The 6,269-nt window shown below is 44.1% G+C and overlaps 1 pseudogene; it reads left to right on the top strand.

The window, feature by feature from the left end:
• Positions 1 to 1,202: 1,202 nt before the first annotated feature.
• Positions 1,203 to 1,828, top strand: LOC121436125 (annotated as a pseudogene).
• The last annotated feature ends 4,441 nt before the right edge of the window (positions 1,829 to 6,269 follow it).

Here is a 6,269-nt window from a genome sequence, read left to right as displayed (position 1 = left end):
CAGAGCTGACACTTGAGATAAACTCATCAGCGGAGTCCACTATACTTGTTGAACAGTTGGGAAGGCAGGGAAATATGTGATCGATTTTTAAAGAATTCTCAAATAAATGACTTCACCTTCCGTAATTGCTTACATTAATGGGATTGGATTCTTGAGAAACTCATTTTCCTAGGAATCAATGCGAAGAGAAGATTGACGGGACTAGGGAGATTTCTTCTCTGATACCTTGCTGTTGCTTCTTTCATTGTCAACTAGAACCCTTGCAACATGGGCTAGTGTGTGCCATTGCAGCAGGACACTCCCTGTCGAGTTATTGTTGTTGCCGTTCACATCTGGTCCTTCATGGCTTGGGTCATAGCAAATGACAAGTTGTTGGTTGGCTTAAATGCATTTGAATTAATGAAAGAGCTCGCTATAATGTGACCTCAGAACATTAAACAACACTGCTAAGTATTCATAAAGTACTTACTCTGCACTGGGTACCAAAGGTTTAGTAGTGCCAAAGGGGAGAACAGTATGGGCAGTGTTTCATCATCATTAAGGCAATATTGACTGGGAACCTACTTCACAAGCCCAGCTTGATACTAACACACAGCCCAGCGTGTGATCCAGTTCTCACCTAATGTGGCTTTATTTCCTAGGGATGCTCTCCACATAGTACCACTGTTCCATTGAGTATTCTAAGGTCACAGGAGCACTGAGCTCAGACCTTCCAAAGAATGTGGTTTCCACTTTCTTTCCTTAGACACACGCTAAGAACATTTTCTCCACTTTTAAGTCAATGTCTGAGGGCCAAGCAGGATCAGTAATTTCCCAAGGACACATACCTGATTTGTTGGGAAAGTTGTTCTCAGCAGGGTTGCTTTGGCTTCCAAGAGAAATTCAGCAATGTCAGAAAATGTATTTTTACTTTCTCAGCTTGGAAGATGCCGCTGGTATCTAGTGAAGGGGCCAAGGAAGCTGCTAAACAGTTTACGGCGCATAGGGCAGCCTGAGACAAAGCTGATCAGCCTCATGCCAGCTGCTTCAAGTGTGCTTGGCCCAGAAAGCATCAGAACTGTTGTTCTCGTTAGGTCACAGATGGAGGGATGATAAGTCTACAAATGTGCATGTATTCATATTTCACATTTAAAAAATTCAAACATGGAGAGAAAGCCAGAGCCAGTTTACAGTGGTGGTCAGAGTCCTACTAGACTGTAATCATGTCTATTTTGTCCTATATCAGAGGGGCTGTCATGGTCATGAAGGGAAAGAACTGTGTGGCCATTGCTGTAGACAGGTGTTTTGGGATCCAGGCCCAGATGGTAGTAACTACAGACTTCCAGAAGATCGTTCCCATGGGTGACAGACTCTACACAGGCCTAGTCAGGCTGGCCACCAATGTCCAGACAGTTGCTCCTCACCTCAAGTTCCAACTGAACCTGTATGCGCTGAAGGAAAGTCGGTAGATCAAGTCTTGTACCCTCATGAGCATGGTGGCTGACCTCTTGCATGAGAAATGGTTTGGTCACTACTACATGGAGCCTGTTGTTGCTGGGTTGGATCCAAAGATCTTTAAATCTTTCATTTCCTCTCTAGACCTCATTGGCTGCCCCATGGTGACTGATGACTTTGTAGTCAGTGGTACCCGCTCCAAACAAATGTATGGGATGTATGAGCCCCTCTGGGAGATCAACATGGATACAGAATACCTGTTTGAAACAGTTTCCCAAGATATGGGAATGCTATGGACTGGGATACTCTATCAGGCATGGGCATCATTGTCCTCATCATTGAAAAGGACAAGATCCCCACCAGGACACCTAAGGCCCAGATGGACAAACCCTGAGCTCTGGACCCAGGTTCCTTTTGTTGTTTTCCTTTTTTAATAACATTGCTTTTCCTTAACAAACAAAACCAAAAACCAAACCAAAACAAAAAACCTGAATCAGGAGGAGACACTTTACATTCAAACCATTGTAGGTCACAGGAGGCATGCCTGTGACAGTTATGCAGTCCTGGGTTCCTTCCGCTCAATTTGTTTCCTGCCCACCATGAGGTAAGTAGCCTGTCACATGCTCTGGCTGCTGTGAGGCTCTGTTTACTGTGCACCTATAATCAAGTTTTCAAAGGAGTCTGATTTCTCTGACATTGTGAGCCAAAATAAGCCCATCCTTTCTAACTTTGTCCCTGCCAGGTGTTTTGTCACAGTGACCAGAATTCTGACTAATGCAGGGGTCTTTTGACCATTCAGTCTCCCAGCATCTTCAGATTTTCCCGCTGTTTGCCATCTTATAATTTAACATCTTCTGGTTGGGTTGGCCAGGCCATTGTCTTCTTCCTCCACCTGGTTTTCAGTTTCATGGAGACAGAAAACTTTATATATCTATATCTATACTTATATTTATCTATTACACACACATATACATATATGTGCACATATGTGTAAGTTCATACACACACACACACATATATATGTAAGTAAAGATGTTACCGTGGCTATCCATTGTGTTCTCCACTTAGGAAGCCGTGGAACCCTGTTTAATAAAAAGCTTCCAAAATGGCTCCCAAAGGTCCTTGCCTCCCCTATAGAATCTTTTCCTTTGAGCAAAGGCTGGTGCCACATCCTGTCCCATATGTCTCGGTCCTGGAAACCTGACTTAGGCCGAAAGAGCATGAAGAAAGCTTGTATACTTAGACAAAGGTGCAGAAAAACTGTGGTCAAGTTGCTGGGTATGCTCTCATGAAACTGTATGAACTCTGCAACAACCTGGAACCTTAGTGTATTTACTCTACTCAGCACAGGGTATGGGGGTGTGGTTTGCTAGCTTCTGGAGGGGGTTCTCTGTGGGTGAGAAGTGTCAGACTGCAATCATCCCAGGAAAGGAAGCCACAGTTGCTAGTCTTTGCACACGCCAGCCAATCTTTTGTGAACACTTGTGCTTGCACACTGTCCATGTTCACACTTGGATGAGGATAAAGGGTTTGGCAGTCTTCCATGGGTCAGAGGCATCAGTCCTTGACATGGCCATTCCTGTGTCAACAGCATACACTCACTCAGCTCTCCATAGGCTGGGCCCAGGGACTTGCTTCCTTGAGTGAGATATGACCCAGTCTGGACAGGATTTTCTAGAGAAGGCTTTAGGAGGCCTGGTTTGTGCTTTGCTCGGGGTTTTGCTCAAGTTTGTTCTTTCTGACAGTGTGGTGGGCAGCCCTGTAAGCCTCGCTGAGTGAGACTTCTAGCGCACAGGCCCCAAAGCATGGGGGACTTCTGCCAAACAGCCTAGAGGGAATCTAGTCTTTGCCATCAGTTATGTGAGTGAGTTTGGAACAGAATCCTTCTCCACTCTGGCTCTGAGTGAAATTACTGGCCTGGTAATCTGGTAATGATATTCTGTATTTTGTGAGATGCTATGAAATGAAAACCCACAGAACCAGAGATTTTTGATCCAGTGACACTATAAACAAAAATATTGTTTTAAGATGTTAATTTAGGAGTCAACTTGTTAGGCAGCAACAGCTAACACATACATACTATGTTTGTGCTCAGGGGGAGGACAGATGAGTAAGAAATGAGCTTTCACCTCAAGGGTACAGTTTTGTGGGGGCTTCATGTTACTTGTGAGTACATCTGTGGAGAAGAAGTGGAAAAAGCCTTCCACATATAGACAAAAGTTTGGCCAAGGGAGGGGAGACAGGAGTTCAGATAAGGGCAACAGACAAAACCTTGAAAGGCTGTGCATGTTCTGAGAGGGGCCTGGGGCTCTTCTTATAGGTAATGGGTACACCAAAGTATTTTGAGCACTGCAGTATGTTACAGAAACCTGTGCCAAAAAGGATTTTACATTTGGAGTCAATGGATTGCACTGTTAAATTGTTTTATGCTGTGTTTCTTAAATGCACAAGCCATGCATATATTCTCATTGTTAATAATTTATGCATAGCATAAATCTCCTTTTAATGTTTTTAACCTACATTTCTCTTCCCTAAAGGGGTGCTGGCTTTATTTGTTGTGCTGCACACAAGGACACAATGGACAGTCATGTGCTGGAGTAGGCTATAACCCTGTTTCTAGTGACATCGGCTTAGTACCTAGAAATTGAGCAGATTTACATTACCTTGGTAACAATCACAAACCAGAACCATGACCTTTCTTCCTCATCAAAGATTGCTTGCCAGGATATCCCTAGTGATGTGTATCTTTTAAAGTAATTTTCCTGTTATTTAAAAGTAAAAATATATTTCTGATTGATAAGCTAAAGATATGCATCTTAGTGACACAAAGCAGGGGCCCCAGCATCATGATGCCTGAGTTCAAATCCTGATTACGGGCTAAGTGACCTTGTCTAAGCTAACTCACCTCAGTGCCCTCGATTTCTTTCTCTGCAGATAATAGTACATTTATCACGAGGATGAACTGTATGGGTGTGTATGATGGGTTCTAGGAAGGTGGTTGATATTGATGTTAATATATTTAGGGCCATAGCATATGTAATATTCTATACTTACCTTCTTTTAAAACATTGCATCTTGGAGAGTTTAGAGACACTATACCCTTTTCAATTAAAACATTTATTTTGAGATAACTGTAAATTCTCGTGGACCTGTGTGGAAATCTACAGACGTGTTAAGCACTGTTAACATTGTACAAAGCCAAACTACAACAGTCCAATCTCAATGCTGGCATGGTTGCTGCCCAGATATGGGTCAGCTGCATCCCGAGGACACACCCTACTGTCTTGTAAGAGCCACATATGATTCCCTTTTGCTTAATACCATCTTTCACCCTTGAGAGTTACTGGCCTGGAAGCAACTGGCACATTCTAGGCTTCTACAACTTTTGGATTTCAAAAACAGATGCATGACATAGTAAAGAAGGCAACCTTTGGGGCCTATGACTGCTCACTCGGTGATTCTCTGGGGACGGATTCAGTTGCCTGCATCGAAAGCTAGTTCTTTTTGCTGCCTGGTGGTAGTCTATGAAATAGATAAACCACGGTTTGGTTAATCTTTTCACACACTGCTGTGAGTGACTTCCTCTGAACTGAAACATCGTCCCCTCCCCCTGCCTCCCCAGAGAATGCTTGTGGGACCCTGCAAGAAGCTGGAAACTCCTGATGCTTATATGTTAGAGGGGAACTTTGCCAAAAAGGACTTTAAATTTGGAGCCTTTGAATTACACTGGCAAACCGTTTTACATTATGTTTCTTAAATGCATGAACCATACATATATTCTATTTGTAAATAGTTAATAAAGTAATAACCTCCCCCCCCCCACTGTTTTAATCCACATTTCCCATGACGTAGATCTGTTCTGGTTCGGAGATGAACTCAAATGTGTGTCCACCTTTTGGTACCTCTGAGCATGGAGATTTTTCCGAGTCAGCCAGGAGCCTGAGAGCTGCTGGCCACACAGCTGTTTGCACTGGTAGGCAGACGGTGAGGGCTGATTGGAGAGGCGTTCAGGTTGATGGGGTGACTGGGCATCAGGCTCCTGTCTTCTCTATGGCTCTGGTTTGGCTGGGGAAATTAAACAGATTCAAAAGAAAAGGAAACCAGACCATCTCACTAGAGCACAGGGATTTCAGGCTGACCTTCTCTGTGGGGATAGCAGGAGAGACTAGAGGTAGACAGAGATATGATGGGTCCAGGGAAGGTTAGGAAGGAAGTTTCATCCTGAAGGAGGAGACTATTAATGTGCACAAGGAAAGTCATAGTGACTTTTGCCGCAGCATGCAGTGATCCGAGATACCTTGTAAAGGGGGTCATTAAGAAGGCGGCAGTCCAACTGCCTCGGAGCCCTTGGAGAAACTGTCAGCTTTTAGGGGATAAAATGACAGAGAGAATTGAGATGTGATTCTTCACAAAGGGGCAAAATTTCTTTTTTTTAATTCTTATTTATTTATTTATTTATTTATCTATCTATTTATTAAAGATTTCTGCCTCCTCCCCGCCACCGCCTCCCATTTCCCTCCCCCTCCCCTGATCAAGTCCCCGTCCCTCGTCAGCCCAAAGAGCAATCAGGGTTCCCTGACCTGTGGGAAGTCCAAGGACCACCCACCTCCATCCAGGTCTAGTAAGGTGAGCATCCAAACTGCCTAGGCTCCCACAAAGCCAGTACGTGCAATAGGATCAAAAACCCATTGCCATTGTTCTTGAGTTCTCAGTAGTCCTCATTGTCCGCTATGTTCAGCGAGTCCGGTTTTATGCCAGGCTTTTTCAGACCCAAGCCAGCTGGCCTTGGTGAGTTCCCGATAGAACATCCCCATTGACTCAGTGTGTGGGTGCAC

The sequence above is a fragment of the Microtus oregoni genome, unplaced genomic scaffold (assembly GCF_018167655.1).
Source record: "Microtus oregoni isolate MIOR12 unplaced genomic scaffold, Mior012 000002F_ref0000024, whole genome shotgun sequence".
Taxonomy (NCBI): Eukaryota; Metazoa; Chordata; class Mammalia; order Rodentia; family Cricetidae; genus Microtus; species Microtus oregoni.
This window is presented reverse-complemented; position numbering and strand designations above follow the sequence as displayed.